Consider the following 27,411-nt stretch of genomic DNA (forward strand, 5'->3'; position numbering starts at 1 on the left):
CACAGACAATACTGCTACTCTTCAAAAAGACCTTGACTATGTATCAGAATGGTCAAACAAATGGCAACTTCAAATCTCAACAAATAAATGCTCTGTCTTACATATTGGCAAAAAAAAAAAAAAAAAACAGAAAATAAAATACAAGCTGAATAGTCAAGACCTTGTTGATAATCCAAGCTCAGTCAAGGACCTTGGAATACTCATCTCTAATGATCTAAGTGCTAGAGCCCACTGTAACTACATAGCCAAAAAGGCATTAAGAGTTGCTAACCTAACCCTATGTAGCTTTTTCTCTGGTAATATCACACTACTATCTAGAGCATACAAAACACTTGCTAGACCAATACTCGAATACAGCTCATCAGTCTGGAACCCACATTACGTATCTGATATTAACACAGTTGAGAAAGTCCAGAAATATTTCACAAGAAGTGTTCTCCACTCCTCGACTCGTTGTAGAATACTTATGCACCAGACTTGAAATTCTAGACCTAGAAAACCTTGAATTATGCCGTCTTTGGTCTGATCTAAGTATGGTATATAAAATCATACATTGCCATGACTTACCTGTGAATACTTCAGCTTTAACCATCACAACACAAGAGCACACAGTAGATACAAACTCAAGGTTAACTGCACCAAACTTGATTGCAGAAAATACGACTTCAGCAACAGAGTGGTCAATGTCTGGAATACTCTACCTGACTCTCTGTTCGTTTGGCTTCGTTTTTCAATTCTTAGAAATGGAGATTTGGAACAATGAGAAACAACAAGAAAAGACTGCAAAACAAGAAGACTGGGACAAAGAAGAAGGCATCTTTAATGAACAAGTAATTCTATGTGGGGAAGAAAAAGGAAAGGGGGAAAGAGAATGGAGAATTTAAGACTTTAAAAAAACAACCAAGGAAAAGAAAAATAATTCAAAAAATAAGTATAATACTGGAAAGCAACAGAAAAGGGGAATACAGAAGAGAGAAATAGAGGTAGAGAGACAAGGGGGTAAAAAGGAGAGAGAGAAGAAGAGAGGGAAGAAGGAAAGGAAAAGAAGTTACAAAGGACCGGAGCAAGATATTGAGAAACAGGACCTATTTAGAGATAATGGGTGAAAATCTAACTGAAAAAGGAATTCTGTAAAGGTACATAAGATTGTATTGTTATATTAGTAATAGAAATAACTTTAGAAAGTTGGAAACAACATATGATTAAAATGAGGGATAAAATAGTTAGTGTAATTTAGTGAAATGTTTGTGACTTAGGAAGGAACGGGAACATTTTAATTAGTTAATGTTTTATAAAATATAAGTGAAGGGGAGGGAATTAACTATGGAAAGCTTATAATTGTTCCCATAGAAGTATGATATTTAATTGAAAAGTAATGTTAAAGATGTCAAGACTTTAGTGAATATTAATATTAATGATAGAATTGAATTGGAATGGAATGTTGTTTTAATTATATACATTTATAATTTTTTTTCTTTTTTTAAGAATACAGTGTGTATTTCAAGAATGTACCAAGCAGAATCCGCATGGAAGTTATGTATTATATTGAATGTTACAACTTTAGGGAAAAGATATAAAGGTGTCATACTCCAACTACAGGAGAAATTACAGGAGAAATTTTGTTTAATGAGAAAAGATAATAAGACAATTGAAACAGGACAGACAAAAAATATAAATACAATGATTTGAATTGAGATGAGATAATTAAAATAAAATTGAGAAAATTAAAAGAGGAGAGAAGCTATGCAGAAAATGTAAAATAGTAATAAGATATGGAATAGAATATAAAAATGAGCATGAACCTGAATTTGTGTCTGTACGAAGAAATGTAACCCGGGATTATGCTGCTTTCAAAAAAGATGTTTTATTTGTATTTCTTTTCTTTTTGTGAAAACTCAAATAAAATTTACAAAAAAAAAAAAAAATCAAACCTATACTTATATGCTTATACCTATTATCTGGTAAGCAATTGACAAATCAAAATAAATAAACAAAAAATAAAAATAAATTAAAAAATAAATCTGTTTCATGCTTTGACTGACAGGAGGGAACCCACCTGTCATCATTCCAGAGTTACACCCAGGCTGAATCAACATAGGTCTGAATTTAATCAATTTCAGCAAGGAACAAGATTCACAAATAAATTCAGCGAGAGCTGAACTCAGTGTCCAACATAAGGATTAAAGAAATACAAATGCTCCAAGTCGTGTATTCTGCAAGATGATTCAAACATTTCAAAATTCATACTAGGACAATCCCTCTTTTAAAAGCCTACCTCCAGGTCACAAACTGCTCAAGTTACCACACAATCTTTGTCAGCCAAAATGGCAAACAAAAAATAAGGCTGGAGGTGAAAAAGAAGTTCTGAATTTAACTGCATTTGTAGATGAAATGGAAGAGAGGATTGAAAGCATATAGGTGCTGTGAAGCCCTGTGATGTTATCAGATTGCCCTCAGGAATTTCCCGAGAACTATTGGATTGAATAAACAAGCAAATAGGAATGAACTCCAGATAAGTGATATGTTTGGTATTTTAGAAATATATAATCCATCCGTTAATAACATTCATGATTCATTCTGAAAATATAGACAAATGTATATAGAAAAATATAGACAAAAACTGAAGTTGGTGAGGTAGATTCTCTGATTCTCATAACAGAGAAAGAGTTTTTGTAAACAAGGAACAGATAGCAGAAACTTTCATGACCTAAACACAAACAATCATATGGTTATTGATTCAGAAAGGTGAAAGAAATTGCCCCAAGAATTAAACCTGCGGCCAATACTGTATATGTAGATGGCAGGATTAGCATTTATGGCTTCTAATGCTCTGAAGTACATGCCCTACTCCCTCTTCATTCTCCTTAAGTTAGCTTGGAAATATGCAATAGGAACAAGGTTTAATTGCCATGTCTGGTATGAAGCCTGATACCGGCATTAGACTGAGAAAGTATGCAAGAAACTGGAAGTTGCATTAAGTAACCATAGGCTTCTCCATTTGATTCACACCCTACAAATCAATATGACCTTTGGATCAGGAGCAATATGCAAGGATTTCTCTAAAAGCTGTTTAAAATGGAAAAGGGGGTAAAAGAGGGATGTATTTTGATCCCCTGCTTTTTAATTTTTATATCAATGGTATGATGAGATATCTAAACAATCCAAATTTCCAGTCCCCTAAAACCAAGGGATCCCACCATTGTCTTGTTGCTTTATTGAGACAATGCTATAGTTCTTTCAGAAAACCAATAGGTCTTAAAAGAACTCTTGAGCACTTTGGTCCAATGCTGCAACAATGGAAATAAACTATTAGAAAACTAAGATTATGGCTTTTGCCAAAAGAGTGAAAATGCATTTATGGAACATTAATGGCCATAAAACAGAACAAGTAACTATTTTGGGATATTTAGGAGTATGCCACTGGCTTGAGAAAGACCACCATGAAAATGCTGCTGCTATTGGACAACAATCTGCCAACACTATCCAAAAATTTTTCCAGTCCACGGGAGGATATTAAATTCCAGGTCTTTCAAGCTAAGCCCCTAGCCCAGCTCTTTTATGGGAGTCTAATTGGCACCCCAGCTTCATGTTTAATCTCCTTGGAGAAATACCATCTAAATTCATCAGAGCAGCTCTCCAGATACTTCAATGTGTCTCAAATGCACCTTTACAACTGGAGACTTTTCAACTTTTCATATATATTAATAACTTGACTTAAGAATGTGTCTAGCTTCAGTAAACGTTTGGTTAAAGCTTAACTTCTATTCTCAAGGCCTAGCACCATTAATTTTTAGGACACTTTTCAATCATGCCTCAAGGATGCTGAATCTAATTTTTTAAATCTAGGCTACTCTGGCCCTTCAGTTTTTAAAATGGCACATGATCAAGCAAAATAAACTCTGAAGCAAAAGTTAAAGGATTAACCAAATCTAGGAAAGGCCCTAGCCTTTCTGTCACCAGTACATAATTGATATCTATTGCCAGGTACATTACATAGCTATGAATAACCAGACATTAAAAAACTTTCTTGCCCAGTGCCATACTCTTCCCTCTGCAGTATTAGGTGATAAATATAAAAAAATACTAGTTACTGAAACGCTTTGCCCGTGACTCTGGAGAAGTGGAAACTACTGAAAATGTTCTCCATTGCTCCTTTTATGGAGACATCCAAACTGGTTTCATACAATCTCTGATTAGTTGATATCCTGGTCTCCTAGATTTGGCCTTTGTCCAGATGTTCTGAAATAGCAATAGCACTTACACTTATATACTACTTCAGAGTGCTTTACAGCCCTCTCTAAGCAGTTTACAGGGTCAGCATATTGTCCCCAACAATCTGGGTCCTCATTTTACCAACGTTGGAAAGATGGAAGGCTGAATCAATCTTGAGCTAGTGAGACTGGAACTGCCAAACTGCTGGCAGTCAGCAGAATTAACCTGCAATACTGCATTTTAACCACTGCACAAACAAGCTCTTATTATAGTGCATTTAGCTAGGTTTTGCGCAGCAACATGAAAAATTTTTTGGACCCTGATGGGTCAATCTTCCTCAATGCACTTTATGTAGCTATAGCAATTAAAATGTTATATATTATTAGTTTGTTGTAATTTTATATAGTGTTATATTTAATATAATTTTAATGTTTATATTGTAATTTAATATAGGTGCATCCTGGTCCTCATTTATAGATGTCAGTTGGATTGTTTATAAATGTATTTTAACATGGTTTTAAATGTTATTTTGTTTATTCACTCACTTACTCATCAAGCACTCTGCTTGTATGGGTCTATGACTGCACCAAATAGAGTTGAACTGAATATTGAGAAAGTCAGGTATAATTTCAGAAGATATGCCAAGATATTAAAACAAAAATCATAAAAACAAATTGAGTAATATTTCCTATTTAGGTAGAGAGCATTTTCCTCAGAGTACTTCCTAGTTATTTAGAGAAGATTGCTAATTAGCTGAGAATATTTCCTCAGAATACAAATTACATTTTCAGAGACTATAAAATCCTCTTTTTGTACTGAATACCTAAATTTTACATATTATAAAAACAACTTGCACAGGTAGCTCTGATATTTATAAGGAAATTTATTAAAAGACAGACATTCTATTCTGTTCCTTTAAACCAGTCCTTCAAAATGAGAACAGAGTGCCATTTATGGTGACTTTCGTTCTAAATCTCAAAAGAAATATTTTCCCTGTGTGAGGATTTATATATGTCAGAAGCAGTGGGTTACCCCTCTGCTAAATTCCACATTATGTTTTGACATGCATTACCACTTACTTCATGTCCTGACACCCTGCTCTGTGTCTGTGGAATTTCTTATTCCACATTCTTTGCTGCTGTTGCTAGTGCAACTGCCAGAAAAATTATACTGCCTACTATGACAATCACCACTTCTGGAGGTCACTTCTTCAAGTTAATTATGTTAGGAGAAACAGAGAGATATTAAAGCTCATAGCTGCTGCCTGAATAATTTTATAGGTAGGTGGGTTCTTCTCAGGAGTGAGATTCACATTTTTTAACAACTGGTTCTGTGGGTGTGGCTTGGTGGTCATGTGACTGGGTGGACATGGCTTGGTGGTCATGTTACTGGCTGGGCGTGGACAACTCAACATCACTCACATTAAGGCACGCATCTCCTCACCTGGTCTCTTATGACTTTAGGGATGCTGCAACAGTTGTAAGTGTGAAAAACGATCAATGGTCATTCCACACAAGCAAAGTACCAGCAAAGGAGGGGGAAAAAACTCCAGAGAAGTTCCTGAGACAGGAAGTCTAGTCCTGCCAAGAATATAATAAGGGTTAATGGAGAGGCAGTTTCTGTAAGCAACACCAGAATGTTTCCTTCCTGCCTTCTTTACAGGATTAGGCCAGTAATTTCTTCTAACAACTGGTTCTCCAAACTGCTTAGAATGTTAACAACCGGTGTTAGCGAATAGGTGCGAATTGGTAGAATCCCACTCCTGGTTCTTCTGCTTTGAACTACAGTAATCAAAAGACTAAGAATTTCCTAATGATGGATGACTTCTGCCCACCTTGCTTTTTAGGGCTTCTTGGAGAATTACCACAGTTTAAAAAAAAACATCTTTTCCTTTTTTCTTGTTACCAAGAGTTTACTGAAATAGCACATATATCCATAAAATGCCTACCACTTGTGCTGTTTTATGTCTAGGTCTATATGAATCAGCTATATGAGATTTTTAAAATGGCATAGTTTCATTCAAGATGGTGGTATTTGATAGCATTTTTTTTCTATTTAAGCCACATGGAGCTTTAAGATTCAATTTAAAAATTATCTATAGGTTATAATGAAGAAACTTCAAAGTGCCTGAGGCTAGGTCATGCTCTATCAGAGTGGGATGAAAATAGACGGAATGGTTTATCCTTAAAAGAAAACAAATACTGCCAAATTTCAGTTGGACCCCATTCAAAAAAATTACAGCAATGATTTATTTGAAATATATCTCCTAACTCTTTTAAGATAGAGATACAGGCATGAGGAAAACATAGCCTAAGTGTTTTCAAATTATCTAGATTAATGAAATTTACTCCAATTTAACAATACAAAGATTCACTGCATTTTACAAATAAATGAACAAAACTGCTAATATTCAGTTTGCATTTCGGATTCTTTGTGTGATCCTGAAGAGTTACTGTTTATTAATTTTGTAAAGTAACACAGTTTTTGCTGATCATTGATTAGTGGGATTTCTGGAGTTCCAGAAGGGTAAAGCTAAGGCTTTTCTAGATAGGGCTTTAGCATCAATGACAAGTTTTGATTGTACCAGGATTGAGGTCTACAATATATCATTTAGTTAGCAGAAGCAGCAGGGGCATGAAAGCCCATGAAGTATAGTGCACTATACTTCAATGTATGAAGTACACTTACTACAAAATAAAAAGCGCATAGAGAAGCATTTGTGGTTTGGTCTACAATCTTTATTTTTATGCCTGTGAAAGTTTGGGGCTGTGTCCATAAACATTAGCCTCACCCAATTACTCATTTTCAAAAGATTGAAACCAGGTACAATTGTGCAGAATTTAAAAGTAAGGCAGGATGAGGCATATGTGTTTGCATTCCATTGTTTAATGGTGAGAGCTGAACTGAGCTCTCAGTCATATGGTAGAACCAATACAGAAGTGTAATATTATAGTAATGAAAGATAGACAGCCAAATAAGATTTGTGGCCCCACTAAAAAAGCTGAATGCTGAGATAATGAAAACATACAAAAGCTTTGCCTCTTGAAAAAGAGTTTATAATGAGTCATCAAGCTGATTGGATGGCTATACATATCTATGTCCAAGAGTTTATCATCTTTCAGCAACCCATTTCAGCATTTTCTGCACATTAAATTGAAGTTACAATATTTCATACTGTCCGAAATAATAAAAAGTGGTTGGTTGGTTGGTTGGTTGGTTGGTTGGTTGGTTGGTTGGTTGGTTGGTTGGTTCGTTTGTTCGTTCATTCATTCATTCATTCATTCATTCATTCATTCATTCATTCATTCATTTATTCAATTTGTATGGCTGCCCATCTCAACAAATATCTGGGCAGTAAACAATATTAAAAATAAATAAAAACAATCCCAAACCCAAATATAAAAATTAAAATTAACTTTTCAGCCCAAGATTTCTTTTGTAAAATAAGGACTAGTGCCAGAGAAACTCATTTGGAGACAGTGGAATTTGGCAGTCTTCAAACTGAAATTTAGAAAAACTTATACTGCCTTAGATTGTCTTGAGCTGATACAGACCACAGAAACAAAGACTAAGATTTGTTTTTTATTCCACTATGCAAAATGAAATATGTGTGTATGTGCCTGTGTAGTTATTGTATTCTTTGCATTTAATCACATTGCTTTCTTCATATCTTTTTCTAAAAAACTCAAGCATAGCTAACTGGTTTGCATAACATTGTAAAAGATACCTCCCTAGCGTCAGTTGACAAGACTGGGAAAATATCTGTTTTTATAACATGCTAATACTTCTATCTATTTCTTTCTGTCTCTATATATTTCTGAATTTAGGATTGTAGTATAAATCAACAAACCTTTTACATATGTGCATATTATAAGTTCCACATATATGTATACTACTCTATTTTGAACCCTTTGAATGTCCAAATTCTATTTATTACAGAAATTTTACATTAATTCTTTCCTTCCCTCCTTCTCCCTCCTTTCCTCCCTCTCTCTTTCCCTCCCCCTCCCTCCTTAGCAATTGGCCTTTTTCTTGCTGGTAGACATTGATCATATCTTCTATCACCTTCTAGCAATCCCTCTTCGTTCTCTTCTGATTTCCAGCACACACTGCTTTAGGAACTTTAGACCACTCTGGAGTTAATGAGCCTTGAACAATATAAACACTGACCAGTCCATTTGAGGAACTATCTTTGTTCTAAAATTATCTTCAACATCTATTTGTGAACCATTTCAATTGCCTGCCATTTTCCAAACCTCTGCTCCAGTTCTTTTTTATTATTAATCATTAAGTGTTGTATGTTATGATTCTTGATTCTTAATGAATGTACCTTTTCTTTATGTTTACTGAGAGTATTTACACTAAGACAAATCCCTTGTGTGTCCAATTACACTTGGCCAATGAAGTATTCTGTTCTGTTCTAGTCTAGTCTAGTCTAGTCTAGTCTAGTTTAGTCTTGCATTTGAATTTTCTGTGATTTTTTTTTTAACTTCTTCCTTGGTGCCAGCTCAAGCCAGTATCCCATCCTTTTATCTCCTACAGAACAAGCTTTTCTAACACCTACTCTCTGCTCCTTTTAATAGCAAACTGGTACAGAAACAATTGTTTGGCTTAGAGCACAGAAAGCTGGATTCATGATGAGCCAGTACAGTAATAGTGATTAGTAGGGCATCACACCCTTGGTTTGTTTGTTTGTTTGTTTGTTTATTTTGTCAAACAATTATTAGATAACAGGTATAAGTATAAACATGGTTATAAATACAGGAAATGGATATGAATAAGAAAAAAAAAACAATAGGACAGGGACGGTAGGCACGTTTTGGTGTGCCTATGCACGCCCCCTACAGACCTCTTAGGAAAGGGGTGAGGTCTATAGTAGACAGTCTAAGATTTGGGGGTTTACCAAATCCATTGATTTTTCCCAATGAATTTGTCTCAGAAAATAGAAAGGAAGTTGGACAATAAAATCAGTCATGTGTAAGTACGGCTGGAAAAAGTGTGTGTTCTTTTCCCTAGTTTCTAACTGAATGTGGGAATGAATAGGATCATTTCTTTATCCGCACTCAAATTTTCATTCATAATGATCTTGCACTTAAAATCATGTACTTTGCTTTATAATGACTAGCTGCTCAGTTTTATTCTTAGTGGTTACCTTTATCAATGCCATTGACTTCTGGAAGGTTAATTTGAACTGTCTGATGTTTTGAATTTTACCTTGAATTTATTGGTGAGTACACAATACAATTAATTTAAAGTTTAGAATTGCAAACCATGTTGACATGTTCAGATATTTGCCAGCTAATAAGAACAAATGTGACTACTTATTAAGTATGCAAACAAGATGAAAGATGCCCTTAATCTATCAATCTTCTGTTTTAGAATGCTTAACATTTGCAAATGACATTTTTTTAACAAATGTAACTTTCTTTAATTAAAATTATTTTTTCTTCAGAACTAGTTGATGTAAATGGTTTCCTGACAACCTGACATTCTAGGATAAGAGGAACAGGAATAAATAGCAATAAATTAGGAAGGGGAGATTGAGAAGATATTTGAGAAGGCCATTTTAGTGAAAGCACAAACTTGTAAGTGAACTTTTTCAGTAGTTGGCCCATTCTTTAATACAGAAAAAATAAATCAATATTCTTTAATGCAAAAGGAAAAAGGAAATTTTAAATTGCTAGCATATTGTCCCTGGGATTTTCTTTCACTATTCAAAAGTGGATCTGATAGAACATATTATTTCTGATTTATCTGGTTTATCTGTGAAGCTAAATTCACTTAGGATATAACAAGGGCAAATTGTATATTAAAGTTGGTTAGACACATGCAAGTGGAAAAGAAAAGGAAAAGAAAGGAAATGTACATGAGTAGCACATAAATAGTTGCCTTCATGTAAATTTAAGATTGTATTGTAATCCATTTTAGACTTTCTGAAATACTTGAAGTAAAAATATTCTGTATTGATGTCTGACCAAAAAGAAGCCATTTTATTCCTTTACATTTCTTTAAAACCCTGAAATTTCCCAGGCCTCCTGTCAATATTCAAAGCATGTGTTGCTGCTTTAACTGGAACTAGTAACTATATTGCAGAATGACACTTTTCAAATGGAGCATGAAATGAATGCTTCCATTAAATATCTAACAACCTAAGAAACTCTTTATTGGATCAGACCACAGATTCTGTTTCCAGAGGATACCACCGGATGCCACTAGATGCTTTCAGGCAAATTTATTTTTAAATAAAAAATGTAAGAACAGTACTGAAACAGTACACAACAAAATGCATTCACACAACAAAGTTCATAAACAGGATACACAGCTGATGTTGCACTATTGTGCCCAAAGATAGAAATTAGTATTTAAGATATGCTGCCTTTGATTTCCAAAGTAGTATGGACTTATTGACAATCCTGACTTCCCTGAATCTGCCTTTTAAAGTCATATCATCAACCCTTTGGACTGAGGGAGATACCATAATAGGGCCAATATTTTATTGCCAGAAATGGGGATAAGGCAGGTTGTATTGTTCCTGAATGCCTCCTTCCTAGCCCAGGAGAAGAACTTCAATTGTTTTGTTTTCTCCTCTTCTGTTGAACAGCAATATTAAATAAGATATTTTAAGCTTCATATAGCTAATGCAAGAAGTGAGAACTATATGGATTTCAAAAAAGCATCCTTAATATTAGTCAGGGATAAAAATATAATCCTCAACACTGATAGGAAATTTACATCACATCAATTAGTTCAGAGACTGAAATGTTTTATCCTCATGTATCCACATCTGAGCTGTCCTACCTCTTCTCATACAACTAAACTTCTCCTCTGTTTCCCCTGTCTCTGTCTCCTCCTCCTCCCTCTCCTCCTCCTCCTCCCTTATCTGTTTACTAGATCTTTCACAATTTACGATCTTGAATCTATCTATTATTCCAGAATAATAAATTTGGGAGACATTTTTCAGTGGGTGAGGTAGAGATTATTCTTCTTGGGAACCAATAATTTGGGGTGGATTCTATACCCTACACTATCTTTGAGTGCTCAGGTTATTGTAATCAATAGGAGTGCTTATTGACATCTATGAATGATCAATCAGCTGTACTACCTTTTGATGAAGGATGATCTGGGTACAGTATTTCTGTACTGGTTACCTTCTGATTTGGTTGCATTGTGCTCTATATGAGGACACTGTATGGAGGTTGTTATCTTGAAGCTCTCCTCTTCTAATAAAGAGCCGCAATTTTTATTTTATTTGTTTATTAATAAAATGTATATAGTTGCTGCTTTAACTGGAACTAGTAACTATATTGCAGAATAACACTTTTCAAATGGAGCATGAAATGAATGCTTCCATTAAATATCTAACAACCTAAGAAACTCTTTATTGGATCAGACCACAGATTCTGTTTCCAGAGGATACCACCGGATGCCACTAGATGCTTTCAGGCAAATTTATTTTTAAATAAAAAATGTAAGAACACTACTGAAACAGTACAGTATTTCTGTACTGGTTACCTTCTGATTTGGTTGCATTGTGCTCTATATGAGGACACTGTATGGAGGTTGTTATCTTGAAGCTCTCCTCTTCTAATAAAGAGCTGCAATATTTATTTTATTTGTTTATTAATAAAATGTATATAGTTGCCCATCTCACCAAGGGAATTTCTGATCACACTGAAAGAGGTCGTATAGGAATCAAACAGTTTAGGGCCTTTTTACTGGTGGCATAACCCTGTGGAACTCCTTCTGCCCCTCAGTCACAAACTCATTTTCACAGAATTAGGAATAAAGAATTTTAATTGTCTTTTGATGAATTCCTTTAATGGCTTTTGGATATATTATCATGCTGTTACTTTGTTTGGTTATGATTGAGACAGTTTTATGATGATTGCTGCTTATTGTGGATTAGCTTTATTTTTTGGTTTTCATTGTTCTTTATTGATTCTATCTGATTACTACTGCTAGCCAGCCTGTCATTTGGAATTGTGTGCTATATCAAAGAGCAGAAACAGTAAAATGAAATGAAATGAGATGAAAAATCACATCTCTTAGCAATCAATTCTATTGTTTAACTATCTGTTTTATAAAGTACTTTCATTATCTTGAAACTCTCATGTAACTTGGAGTATTACAACACAGGGAGGAGGAAGTGGGGAAATTCCCTGAAGCTCAAAGGTCAAACTTTATCTTGAAATAATATTTAAAGGGGGCTGCATTTTAGTTTTAATATACAACTGAATTTAATTTTATATCATTTGCATGCACATTTCATTAAATTAAAATAAAACAATTAAATACAATGTCAAACTTTGTATTTTATGGTATGATCAAGGAAGCAAGAATCACACAGATTTCAAGAAGGAATGAATTCTATGCAAATAGAGGCCTGCACTTTTTATTTTATTTATGTATTAATCATTATATATTCACCTATCTCACCACAAATGACTGACCACCCTGGAAAAGATGCAAGGCACGCAAGAATTAGGAATAAAGGATAGAAGTTTGAAAACTATGATAGGAACCTCCAGTGATAACTGAGTGAGGCAGTAGGTCTTTCAGTGTTTTGGATCGGTTTGCAGCATGGATTGAGGTTCTGTGTATGAGATAAGCTACTAACAATCCTTATTGTTTGTTTATATCAATGATTTTCAAATTTGACAACTTTAAGATATATGGATTTCAGCTCTCAGAATGCTGGTTGAGGAATTCTGGGAGTTGAAGTCCATTCATTTTAAAGATGCCAAGTTTGGGGAAAAAACCAAACAAGTTAACAAACAGTTAACTTTGTAATTTCCTATATATTATATATAATAATTCCATATCTTGAAATTTCAGAAGTATAATCCCATATTAAAATATTAATTTGGGGGGCATTTTAAGAAGATTTCTGTAGCCTTCTCCAGTGCTTTGGGAGCCTCAATTGAACATCCTTGCCTATGTTTATAAATACTGTTGAGCTACTGACACGTCCCTTTTATAATGTAAGCATAGACAAGTCAACTGCAACATAATAGATCAAGCAAGGACACTCTAATAATTGTCTTTGTTTTATATGTCCATACAGTGGGGGCAGAATGACAGCTTGCACTCAAATCTGAATAAGCCCCACATTTTAAAAAAATGCAGCCATATTTTTAGTGGTAAAAGGTACAGATTTAAAAGGATAATAACTGCACAGTCCTCACAGTCAAAACAGAATTGTGTGAAAGAGTTAGGTGGTAACTAATCAGAGGATTTAGTCTTTGTCTGTGCCAGCCTAGATTCTCCTTGCAGTTATTATCCACTTAATGCTATATTGCCCTTCAGTGATGAGGTCTCTGAAATTTCTGAAAGATAAATTCCTACAAGCTGAGTTTACTGATTGCAGGTCAAATGCTACACCTACAAGGAAAGATGTGACCCAGGTTAAAGCAGAAACTTATGCTTTAACAGAAAAACAGATCCTGGCAGGACATGAGCAGTTGAAGGTGAGAAAGGATTTGGGGGAGTGGGGGGCGGGGGGGGGGGAAATAATCCAACTACATCAGAAGCCTTCTCATCCTCAGCAAGGGAAGCCTTGAAACTGCTGTGTGCTTCTGCAAAACCTTCCACTGGACTTACAACTCCAGTTACCAGCCAAACACTGCTGCTGCCGCCAAATAAAAAATCCATGAGAGGCAAAGAGAGGAAAAGTTAATGTAATATTAAAACTGGAAATATCCATTCTGTCAAATGAAAATGCCCTACTGTTTGATCCCATTTATTGCAATAAAGCTTTATATCAAAGCATCTTGGGATTTTAAATTACATGCCAGATGCAATTTTGCAGCGTGAACATAAAATGCAAGGGGAAGTGAGACTGCTCAGCTCCAATGACTTTGATTGAACTTAAAGGGAACCTTTAAAGGGGGTCCCATTCTGGCCAGTTGACATCCTAAATGGAATGTTGGAATGGACACTTTCCACAAGAAGTTACATTTACAGGATAGGTCTCTGTATTGTTCTTTGTGGATGTCATTATTCTTTTGGTGCGGCAGCAATGGAGCAATATGTGACTTGGGACCACCTTTTCCCTGGGAATAGTGTCTGGTGGGATTTGTAGATTATATAGAAATATTTATGTAGGATGTAAGAAATGAAATATTTATGTAAGATGTCATGACCTAGAATGCTGTTAATAATTAAGGACTAGGGGTGTCAAATTCAAGGCCCCGGGAGCCGAATCTGGCCCATGGGATTCTTAGACCTGGCATGTCGAGCTGCCCTGGAAACAGTGAAGGACTGGCCCGCAGTGCCCTCCTGAACTCCATTTTCACTGGCAGAGGGTTGCATGAGGCTGTTGAGAGCTCAGATCTTGTTTTCTCTGGCAGATAACTCAGGCCACCACAGACACTCCTGAAATGATTGACGTTGAGCTGACCACACCCACCTAGCCATGCCCCTGAGGTCAAACACAACTCTGATGTGGTCCTCAATAAAACCAAGTTTGACATCCCTGGACTAGTTTATTTGAACAACTATATCATTTTTTAAAAGCTAGTCTGGACATTTAGAAGACTTTCTGAAGAATTCATTCTCTTGATATCAACACCATCATAGCTTTTTTTGGAATAGCTCTGAATGCTTTGGAACCTCTTTCAATGGAATGTAGGCTAGTTCAATGTTGTTATTGTTTTATTAGCAAATAAAGACAGTTCTTTGGTGGTTGTGGTGATGATTAGAATGTTCAGTATTTGTTGGTTTTAGGGCTTTGTTTTAAAATATTGTAATGACATTGTTTGTTATTGTTCTATGGCTCACCTTGTATGACATTCATTAAGAGAAAAAGGTCAATAAAGTAGATTATAAGTAAATAAAAATACAAACATAAAGATGTTGGCTATACCATTGCATTAAAAGTCTGTGTGATGACCCAGGGCCTGACACAAAAATAACCAAGTTACAAAAATAGAAAAAAGTCCCTTTAATGCCTCCAACTTGGCCACAATGTCCAATTATCCTTGGTAGGATATCAAACTCTTAAAGAAAACAGTTTACGGAGGGAGTAAATGCAGTCCACACCCAAAGTAAAGTTAATTAAAAATTAAAAACCCAACACACCACACTGAAGGAATTATTACGCCAGGCAAGGATGATTAATTGCAGACTTCTACCAGATAAGCAGCAACCACAATTGGGAGGAAGCCAAAACACAGATAAGCTCTGACAAGAATGCATGCTTTGCTTCCATCAACTTTGCCATGTGCAGTTTGTCCTTTTAACCAGTCCTCCCAGATGCAGCCCATGAGGAGATCAGGGCCCCTTCCTCCCCTGTAGACCACACCACTCATGTTTCTTGTTTATCCGCTCCTCCCTGCATGCCCTAGGATGAAGAGGGGATGGGACTGGATCTTCTTCTGAATGCCCCATCCAGCCTGTGTCCTTCCCCAATTTCCTCCACAATCACTGCAGCCACACTCCTACTCCCTGTCAACTGTTCCATCTCTCCCTTGGAGTCAGACTCCAACAGGGGCATGACAGTCTGTTAAACAAAATTACTCCATGCAATTTAACTACTATACATAGAATCCTATATTTGCATTGCATTTGCTTGTTGTTAGACATTCCATTGAAGTGAGTGAAATTTCATGATAAAGAAAATATATCTACTGTAAATGCAATACTTGGTTAATACTTGGTCTGAAATGGCATTGGGGTTTCCTGCTTGAACAGGAGGTTTGACTAGAAGACATCCAAGGTCTCTCCTAACTCTTGTTATTTGGTTATTCTATCTCTGCACTGTGAGCTACCCATATATCAGAACCCACAATTGTCTTCATAAGGGAGTCCGGTAAGCTAGCACAACTTCTGTTGCTCTTAGCTGTATGTGTATTCTATGCAGGAAACGGTTAATTATTTTAAGACACTGATTGTTGCGTGTATTTATATTTTAAACTAGACCTACTTTAAGAAAACTTATTTCAACATCTCTCTCACCAAATGTAAAAAAAAAAAAAATGAAAGGAAGGGTAAAATCTAATTTGCTAGCCTTACATGTATGAACAGTATTCTTCTAGTGCCTCAACCCTGCTGCTTCCTTCTGTGCACGCCTGGCTGCAGACTTTAATTAACTTCCCTGGCTGAATCAGAGCTGTTGTTAATGAAGCAGCTAATTCTGAGAGCAGGGGGCATGTGCTACCATTTAGTGCATTTGTGTGATTCCAGTACCCAAAAGTCACTAGATTTCCCCATGAGTTTGTCCTCTATGATGATGATGATGATGATTTAAAGCATAATTACTCCCATTCTTACCCATGCTGGTCATACTGAGATAAAATCTATTACTTGTCCCTTATTCTCCATTTCTCTCTAGTATATTTATGCTGGGCACAAAGGCTGTTTCCCTGAAGCAGATTGAAGATGAAAAGTGGCAGGGATTTTTTTTGGTAGGGGGGCACCTGAGTACTGATTCTTTAAATAGATTTCTTACATGCATATAAAGACATATATAATCTGCCTACAGATTCTGGCTATAGAAGATCCCAATAAATTGATAGCAGTTTACTATTTATATCTTTAAAAACACATGCCTGATAGAGAAACATGTTCTCAGATCAATCATATTATTCTGAGCCTCATTAGTGCTGCCAATCTCTATGATACAATGGATGATTATCAAGGGGAAATTTTTTCTAATACCCAACAGTCAATATGTACAGAGTAAGACCATATTGTAGAAATGTTTTTATTGCCTTTTTTAAAATACTTTGTATCTTATCCTGCTATGTCTCATGCTGCTAATTTTCATTAATTGGTTTTATTTTTGTATCCTGGTTTGTTACGGCATAAATGCAAAAATATTTCAAATAAAAAAAAATGTCATCCTATATGGGCAAGAAGGCAGACAGCATGCTGTCATGCAGGCTCTCCCCTTTTGGTTTGCATGGAATATCAACATATATAAAAAGGAGATCATAGTGATCTATTTATAGGATCAGTGGGTCCTAATTCTGCCACCATAAATTTACTCCTACTATTGGCTTTTAATACAAATTTTGTTTTATAATTGGGTTTTTTTTTTGTTGCTTTTATTGATTGCTTTGGGTTTTTTGTCCAAATTTCATGTATAGTACTTTGAGCTAGAAAGCATATAGCTTAAAAAAAAGAAGAAGGAAGTGATCTGTCTTCCATCAGCAAAATAATAGAAACCTCATTTTCAACCTTAGATACAATAATTTAGGATATTTATTTTAAAAAATTAAAGAGCCAACTCTGAGCAACTCCCAATCAAAAGCTAAAACACAGTGAAAACCACATTTAAAACTATAGAATTGAACTTGTTTATATACTATCCCTTTTCTTTCTTTCTTTCTTTCTTTCTTTCTTTCTTTCTTTCTTTCTTTCTTTCTTTCTTTCTTTCTTTCTTCCTTCCTTCCTTCCTTCCTTCCTTCCTTCCTTCCTTCCTTCCTTCCTTCTTTCCTTCCTTCCTCCTTCCTCCTTCCCTCCCCTCCTTCCTTCCTTCTCTCCCCCCTCCCCTCTCTCTTTCTTTCTATCAAATTTAGAACTGCCATTTTGAAGCTGGTTCAAAAAGCCCTCAAAAGTGTGCAAAGTTGCTTTGGATAATAAGTTTCCCAGGTTATGGCACATTAGGTGGATGAGAGATGGGGGGTGGGGGTGGGGAAACCAAGTGAAGGAAAGTCAGAAAGTATATATGCAATCTATACTTGCTATCAATTAGAGAGCATCTTCTCTCTGGTTTAGTAAGAAGATGAATTGGGAAGCTAAAGACAGCGGGCAGGCAAAATGGGAAAGGAGAATCTTAAGTTTGTCAAGTAACAATCATGTAATGCAGTAGGATTTAAGTCAGTACTCTCAAGGGGATTGAGAGTACATTTTAGTAGCAGCCAATAGACTCATCCACTACAATTTTCAATGTCCATACATGCAGTGATTTATTTGACTGGGAAGAGTATTGATGTGTTTGAACTTTGATGTTGGAGAAGGCTCCTGACAATATTATGAACATCTAAAAAACAAGCAAATGGATCATGGGGCAAATCAGTTCTCATTCAAAGCATAAATGATCAGTCTTATTTTACTTCAGATATATTATGCGAAGACATAACTGTCTAGAGATGGCTTAATGATGGGACAGGAGAAAGGAGAAAAAAGAAGAGGACAACAAACAGCAAGGTGGATGGACTCTGTTACAGCAGGAATGAGTGCACCATTGAAGACATAAAGACCAGGTTAGAAGCAGATTTTCATGGAAAATATCTATCTATGTGGCTGCTATGAGTTGAAAACAACTTAGCAATAGACTTATATACTGCTTCACAGTGCTTTACAGCACTCTCTATGTGATTTACAGAGTCAGCATATTGCCCACAACAATGTAGGTCCTCATTTTACTAACCTCGGAAGGATAGAAGGCTAAGTAAACCTTGAGCTGGTCAGGATTGAACTGCTGGCAGTCAGCAGAGATAGTCTGCAATACTGCATTCTAACCATTACATCACCTCAAGGCCTGAAAAACCTGAATCTGTGATAGGACCTGGATACTTTTTAACCAGGGAATACATGTTTTGCTTGTCAGTTTTCCAAGCAAAAGGATGGAAACTACACCTTTGCACTTCCCTGGCACTTCAGTTGGTAAAGCAGTTACTGTTCTTAAAGATACTCAAAGTTGAACATTGTGTGAATGTTCAGCTTAAATTAATTTTATGCTGTTTCTGAACATAAAAGTTTGTCCATTGTTTTTTTTTACTTCATTCTGAGAAGAGGCCAAACTGGTCAACACATCATACAAAGCCTGGACTCTAAGGAAAGGAAGTGAAAGTATAAGCATTCATAATTAAAACAATTTTATTTTCTTTAATTGGAACAGAATACAATCTGCTGTGGTTCAACACAGTTTATCGGCAGCTATGCTATCCTTTTCTTCACCCATCCCTGCTTTAAAAGAGATACAGGGGGAATATTTCAAAAATGTATTAACTGAAAACCTTGAAAGTATCCAGCTAAAACTTGGCAGCATTAATGTTCTCTAAAGCATTTACTATTCCTGTTTTTTTTTCTCATCCCATCTGCTCAAACTGAAGCAGCTGCAGGCATTTTGATGGTTCCCTATCATAGCTGCTGGTTGCTTTTTTTACTGAATCTGAAGCAGGTTGAATCAAATATTTTACTCCCAAATCGCAGAGCTCAACATCTAAGTGACTCATGCCATCTCCAGATTTCAATTCTGCCATTTTAATTGGGATCAAGACTTATTCACATATTTCAGTAATGTTTTCCTTTTCTTTTCTTTTTTGGAACCAGGAGCTGTGGTGAAGTGAGAGATTCCCACAGCTGGGGAAACAAGACCATCCATAAGCTAAGTGTTTGAAAGCGTTAAAGAAGATCACACTAGCTTCACGGCAGTTTCAAATATACAATAAATAAAGTAGAAATAAATTGGATCAGTATTTGAGTTTTGATGACTTTGTGGGATCCTAGAGCCTGAAAACTTCCAGTGATGGAGCACTGACAATTTCTGGAACTAAGCTGTTTCACTGATTATTCTCACAGTCAGGAAATTTCTCCTTTAGTTCTAAATTGGAACTTTCTTTAATGATCTTCCATCCATTACTTCTAGAGACTCATGATTTAAATGGGGGTAACTACTGGAGCCCTGACAAAGGAAGCACTTGGCAGTGCCTAGACACACTGACATTTCAATGAGGACTGAAAATGTTAGGCTGTTACCAGGTAACAATTGACTGTTTGCTGCCTTCTTCCAGATCTAGGAATACAAAGAATACATTGACAACCCTGAACCACAAAAGAATACTGGAAAAATTACAGGGGGGCTGTTTTTCCAGTTGCAGCATTCTCCTTTAACCACTTCTTTTAAATGCAGGCTGAAATTGTAAACTCACAGAAACCACAGTGTGTGTACATGTCTACTTTTTTCTACAAAGCAAAGCTTTCCCCCCTGTGCTTTCCTCCAGTTTGTTTGTTTTCTGAAATGTTTTCCTCTGGGTAGTAACTTGCCTGACAAACAGAAAGGACAAGACATGTTTGGAAAAGGATAAAAGCTGCAGAACAACCCAATGGAGTTCAGTTTCTCATGGTGGCATGCCATCAAAGATGTCTCTACAAACATGAGTAGAGTCATTCTGTGAAAGTTTCAAATCAAGCAAGACCTTTGTCTACCCAAAGTTCTCCTGGACAAAAGCCATTTGAGTCCAACAGTGGAGACCACATGTTACAAATTTGTTAGCAACCTGAACTTTGGCCAGCAAACATAAACATAGGAAATCATGGCAGGCAATCATAGGAATCTTCTTGCCAATCATATAAATTTTTAATGAGATGTGTATCTCCCAGATAATTGAAAGTTCTTGTTACAGTGATGATACTGAAAAGCAACAAATAACATAACAATCACATGTAAAATATGTCCTGTTACATAGAGAGTTTGTACCATTTTCTCTTAAATATATTAATATCTATTTATTTATGCATTTTCTGTCTTATATATGTTTATGTGATTAAAAAATGGCAGAGTCCATTTTGGTAGGTTGTGCCAATTCTCTGTTATTGAAATTGATAATGATTTGTTTTCTTTTCCTAGGATAGCAAGAATCTATTGGGCTTAATTGTCTGCCCATAGAATATGCTGCAGTTGGTAGACTTTTAGTGTTTCCTAAGAGGATTTGTTTCATGTGTTCATGAGAAACATTAAAAAACATTTCTGAGAAAGTGTTCAGATTAGTGATAAGGGTCAAACTGTTCTCCGTGACGTTGTTACCAGATTTTGTTCCCCCAAAAGTAAAAATCAATTTCAATTTTTTCTTTCTCTGAACAGCTTAATATAAATCTTTCTGCTGGGCAATGCAAATCTTCAAAGCATCTTCATGAAACACTAAACCAGGACAGCATCTGTAAATCTTCACTCTGTTCAGCAAAAATCGCTTTTGTGCATGCACAGAAGTCATTTCCATCAAAGCAAGATTGTTGATAAACTCAGACTGGCCTTGCTTTGATGCTGGATAGACATGGAGTGCTTTATTTGTAAAAACACATGTGTTGTCTTAAAGCATGAAAAATGCTTATAGGAAATGCTTACAAATGCTTACAAATGTCTTACTTTGCCACCTCAGAGTAGCAAAACAGACTTGATCTGATTCAGTGTGGAAGGGGTTTCTCTGTGTGTTACTTTTGCCAAGCAGAACTAAGCATCATGTATACCTTGCTCTTTCAGTGGGGTATCCAAACACTTTGTAAGTTGCTTCAAAGTGGCCTGTTGTTTGGAACTTCATTAGCATGAAACATCTCTTCAAAGATCTGGACCTTCCTAATAACACCATTTCTCAGAATTTGTTTGCATGCTTCTAAACTGAAAGCCTAATAATGTTGGCTTCATAAATAATCCTTGAAAGGTTCCAATAGCTAAAACTGCACTTGGATATATTTGATTGCTTGGGAGGGTTCTCCCACCTCCTCATATCATTTCCTTTCAATCTTCATATATGAAAGGGAAGTGAATGCTGAAATTAAAATAGTTGAGAAGGGAAAGTTGATTCTTCCTGACAGATGTGCAATGGTCCCAATTTTAACAGGATTTAACATACCTTTCTTTTTAATTACAGTGTCAGATGAACATTATAGCATAAAGCACAATTTGAGTTTAGAAAACTCGCTATCATAACTAAGTGCATTTCTGAAGGTAGCAGATAATGGATCAAGACTTCACATGGTAAGCATATAAGTGAATTTCATGTTTCATTGTACTTTGGAGGGTCATTTGGGCAAAATCACAATATAGAACTGTACAAATAAAATGAATAACTTATGTTATTACAAAACGAGACAGCTTTTTTAATAATCTAGTCTTAAACCCATTAAGGCTTCACAGCTAACAATCTACAGCTGTATACATAAAGGTATAGGAGCTGAATAAATGATTATAAAAGTTTGGTACTATCAATGTTTACAGTGCTATTTTCTGAGTCTTGAGAATAAGAATTTGAGAAGGGGGATGGGCACAATTTTTAAACACACAGGCACAAATAACAGTTATCAAATATATGAGACACAGTGGCACAGTGGTTAGAGTGCAGCACTGCAGACTACTTCTGCAGAAGTGAATATCTAGATGAACTGCAATTTAGCAGTTCAAATCTCACTAGGCTCAAAGTTGACTCAGCCTTCCATCCTTCCGAGGTGGGTAAAATGAGGACCAAATTGTTGGGGGCAATATGCTGACTCTGTAAACCACTTGGAGAGGGCTGTAAAGCACTGTACTGTGGTATATAAATCTAAGTGCTATTGCTATATCTAGGGTCAGTAAGACCTGCTATAGTAACCATATAATAACCATATAGTAACCAGTGCTCATGCAAATTATTCATATGCTAGTTTTCAGATTCAGCCCACAGCTTTCCTCACCAGAACAACAAAAACTATAATAACAACAACCTAACAACCAATATGAAAGCCTGATGATACAGCAATAGCATTTGGACGTGTATACCACTTCAGAGTGCTTTTCAGCCCTCTCTAAGGGGTTTACAGTGTCAGCATATTGCCCCTAACAATCTGGCTCCTCATTTTACCGACCTCTGAAGAACAGAAGTTTGAGTCAACTTTGAGCTGGTGAGAATTAAACTGTCAAACAGTCAGCAGAATGAGTCTGCAATACAGCATTCTAACCACTGCACCGTTACGACTCTATATGTTGCCTGAGTAATTAAAGAATATGTATAGAATATGTGAAAAAAAGGGGGTGGAATATTTTTCAGAGACACAGAAGTGAATATCTAGATAGTCAATTAGAAGAAACAGAAGATATATAAATATTCCTGCTTAAATGTCTAAGCATTTGTTTCTTTCTTTAGAAAACTCTTCGACTGTTGCTGCGAACTATGTTTAGTGATAACTGACATTGGCATTTTATAAAGCTAATCACGTTATACATAGCATCAGTACATGAATAACAACTGTAGTTAGATTTCCTTCCTCCTGTTATATCCGAGAGATTGCAAAAAACTTGATGGTGTTATTTATCAGAGAAAACATGACCACTACCATTCTCATTCTTAATCTAAAGCCCTGTGCACAACATTAATCAAGAGCTTGGCCAGAGGTGTATTATGTATCATTTTAATCTACTTCTGAAATGTCAAACTGGTATTAAAAGATGTTTTTAAAAATGGATTCATAAACAATTTCCCAACAAGTCCTCTGATAACATACCTTTTTTCAGTATCTACAATCAATAAAACCAATAATATCCATAACAGGATTTTCTTGAGTTATTTTTGAGACTAAAAGGGAGAGCATTTCTTGCTTCTATTTTCAAACTATTCTAAACCCCACCATAATGAACATCTTTATTTATTTATTTTTATTCTGGATGACTTCATAATATCTGTAATTATAAGAGATAATCAGAGTTGGAAGGGACCTTGTAAGTCATCTAGTCCAACACCCGCCCCCCCAAGTCCCGACACCATTTCGGACAAATGGCAGTCCAATATCTTCTTGAAAGTCTCAAGTGATGATGCTCCCACAATTTCCAAGGGCAAATTGTTCCATTGCTTGAATGTAGCTGTTCTTCATATGTTTTAGTCTCCAGTCCTCTAATCATCCTGGTTGCTCTTCTCTGTACTTTTTCTAGAGTCTCAACATCTTTTTATAGTGTGGTGACCAAAACTGGATGCAATTTTCTAGGTGTGGTCTTACTAAGAGTGGTATTAGTACTTCACTTGATTTTGATTGTATCCCTCTGTTAATGCAATTTAGGATTGCATTAGCTTTTTTGGTCGCTGCTGCACACTGCTGGCTGTTTGTCCACTAAGACTCCAAGATCTCTCTCACAGTTACTGTTATTAAGCCTGGTTTCACCCAGTCTATATGTGTACTTTTGGTTTTTCTTTGGTTTTCTTCTTTTCTTTTCTTTGGTTTTTCAGTCTATATGTGTACTTTTGGAATTTCAGGAATTTTAATGTTATCATATCCACATGGTACTGAGTTAAGGTATCAAAGAATCATAAAATTGGAAGAGCACTCAAGGATAAGATTACCTCAAAGATAATAAAAGGATAGCACGGTCACCGTCTCCCAAAGTTTCAGTCACTTTCACTTCTTCAGTGAATTCCTGTGGACAAGAATTTGGTCAGAAAAGAAGAGCCTTTTGTTTCTTCTTCTATATCCTGAGAGGAAACAGGAATTAGTTAGACCTCTGACTCTTGGAAGTCAGATTTTTTTTTTAGCAAACATCAGAGTAGTTAAAATCTCTCATTGTCAATATGATGTTCCTCAGAAAATTCTATCATTTTATGCACAATATAAGAAATATTTTGTGTCTGTCCCGGAAGTTTATAATTAAACTGCTGCTGCTTTTGTGTCCTTTTATTCTTGTCCCCAAAATCTCAGTGTTCTTGTTTCTGAATTTCTCTACAAGCAGAAATCCTCTCCATTTCTGTTAGGCATTTTTTTTTTGAGTCAACTATAGCCTTCCAGAGCTATCTTCTTACAAGATTTCTATGATGTCCATGATATTTGTCCTCTTAACGTTAAGGTTTCAAATTCTCCTCGTTTCTTTCACATATTCTGTGTCTTGTATAAGAACATCAGAGATTCTGAGCAACATTTTCCACTGACTTCACTACTGTAGTTTCGTAAAACACCTTGCCTGTCACTGGTGCTTCTCCATTTGTGTTCTCTGGCATTAACTGGCCTTTCATATTTCACCTAGGAAGCCCTCATCTTTCCTGATATGAGACAGTGTAAAAATGTTCTCCTTTAAACTCCTTTGTTTTTCTCCTTACTCTCGAAGCAGATGCCCTCCTATTTAAACAGAGTTCAAAATACAGATATTGCACATTCCTTTCAGATTACTCTAATATGTCTTTATGATGCTTGCAGATTATTGTTTCCCTGCCAAACTCCTATGAAAGCTTCTCTGTTTGTTTGCTTGGGGAAAATGGATGAAAAGTCGAAAAGCTAAGCCTTTAGACATAAGGCAGGAAGAATCTATGAAATCAGTTTTCTCTTAATTCTTCATTTTTGTGAAGCAAAAATCAAAATAAGATGCACTGCAGAGGAGAATAGTTCCAGGAACCCAACCCCATTGATAAAGATATTGTGGGAGAGGACATAGAGTTTGAGGCATCCGAAATATTTTCAGTGCAGAAGTGAAGATTCTACGAAGGGAGGGACAGATTCAGGTTTAAACTTCATGCTGAATAACTTTTTGAAAACATGACACATTCTTCATTGTGCAATATTGTGAATTGGAAATTTTCATTTTCTAAGCTAGGGCTCTACAATGTCAATTTGAAGAGCTGGTTCTGTAAGCCAGCAAAAAAATACATCCTTTGTCACTCATGGGTAATCAATTATAAATAAGCCATTACTAACCTGGGCAAGCCTAACCAAAGCATGAATAAACCACCTACACTGAGAGTATGTGGAGCCATTTGAAACCTCCCAACTTTCTGTAGACTCAATAGAATCTTCTATTGCTCCATTTCAGTGGCACAATCCAGGTCATTGTTCCTGCCACAAGAACTCAATAAAAGTCCCCAAAGTGGTAGCTGCTGAAACTGGTGAACAAGAACCACTAATTCTCAGGCTAGACAGAACTGTTCAGTAAATATTGCACAGGTCTCCTACTCTCAAAGTTGGCAGGAGAATGGCCAAATTTCTGGAGCAGATAGATAGGCAAATCTTTTGCATCTGTCTCTATCTCTCTTTCTCTCTCCACACACATATCCAGTTATTTTTTGTTTTCAATAAAGCAGTTTATCTATTCATGTCATGTTTGTGAGGTTCTAATGTAAGCAAGCTCCTATACCTGCAGTAAGTTGATTTAAAGAGTAAGATTTATTGCTATATCTGCCAAGCATGACAGATACAAAGACACTAAAAAACCCTCTTTCCCTTGAGCTGAACTTGACTCTTGGTTATATCATAAACCTATATGAAATACAACAGGTGTTTTGCCATCGCCTTTTTTAGTTGTTGTTGTTTAACTTCCAGACTGGCTCATACTTGTAATATTTCCTGCTGGTCTTCCATCCAGCTATGCAATTTTTCAGATCTGATCCTGCTTAGCTTTCTGAGATCAATCGAGATTGGCTAAATGCTGCCATCTAGCTGAGTAGGACTCCATTATTTTAATTAATTGATTATTAGTTAATTAATTATTTTAAAAATAAAACTCTGAAATGAATGAATGGATGAAAACTCTACAAAATGCCATTCATATGCTGTATTTTCCTTACAAATACTTTTTCTATATCCTGTGCCCTAGGCTTTAAACAAATATCCAGTGTAGTCAAAAACTTGAAAATAGATTGTCTGTTCCTGCAATAGATTCTTGCCTCTGGTTTCTTAACTAGCATTTGTTATCTGCTTCTCCCTTTTCTCAGCTACTGTTTTCTTCAAAGTTCTGATTGGTGATCCTGAGGCTTTACTAAAAAGCTAATCTACCCATGTCCACATACTGGTATTTTTTCAATTACTGTCAACAGAATTTATTTAGGTCTCCCTTAAGTTGCTAAGATATTAAAATATATATCTTCCCTCAGCAAGCAAGTTAGTCTCTGGGCATTATTCTCTTATGATAACATTTAAGCACTCTAACACCATAAAGTCTATGTTGTTTTCCAGTTATTATGTACTACAATGGATAGAGTGTTTCTTAAAGCCTCAAAATTATTACAGTATAAATATAAATGTTAGCCAGTATTAACACATGCTTTAATTAATACTCCAGAAATGGCTAGCAATGGGATACAGTTGATATAATTTCTTACATTTAGAATTTAACTGTACCTTTACAAAAGCAGCCAGCCAGCTTTACCTACATGTATGGTATTCAGCTTTGTTCGGGTATTTTCCCACGTCATTATAGTTGTGCTTTTAAAGTTGTAGCAATGTTTCGGCAGAATCTCATCTGCCAACATCAGGCTTCTGTATTGTGTTCATCTGTGAGTCAGACTTTTACAGTTGTTTCAGTTTTAAATTTGGGGCTAGCCTACTGCTGTGCCAGGATGGTTTTTTCTTCATCCTGATTGGTTGGGAGTCTTGGACTGTGTTTATTGGTCTTGGAGTTTGCTGTGTTCTGCTTGATTGGTGTTTCTAATATCTTCTGTCTGTTTTGTGGCTTTTTTTGTCTTGGTTGGCTGGCAACATTGTGTTCCTGTATTGGAGGCTTTTAGTGCAGCTTGGCTCTGAGTAAATGGA

This window comes from Pseudonaja textilis, chromosome 5, assembly GCF_049901715.1.
Source record: "Pseudonaja textilis isolate UNSWEBS1 chromosome 5, rPseTex1.2, whole genome shotgun sequence".
Lineage (NCBI taxonomy): Eukaryota > Metazoa > Chordata > Lepidosauria > Squamata > Elapidae > Pseudonaja > Pseudonaja textilis.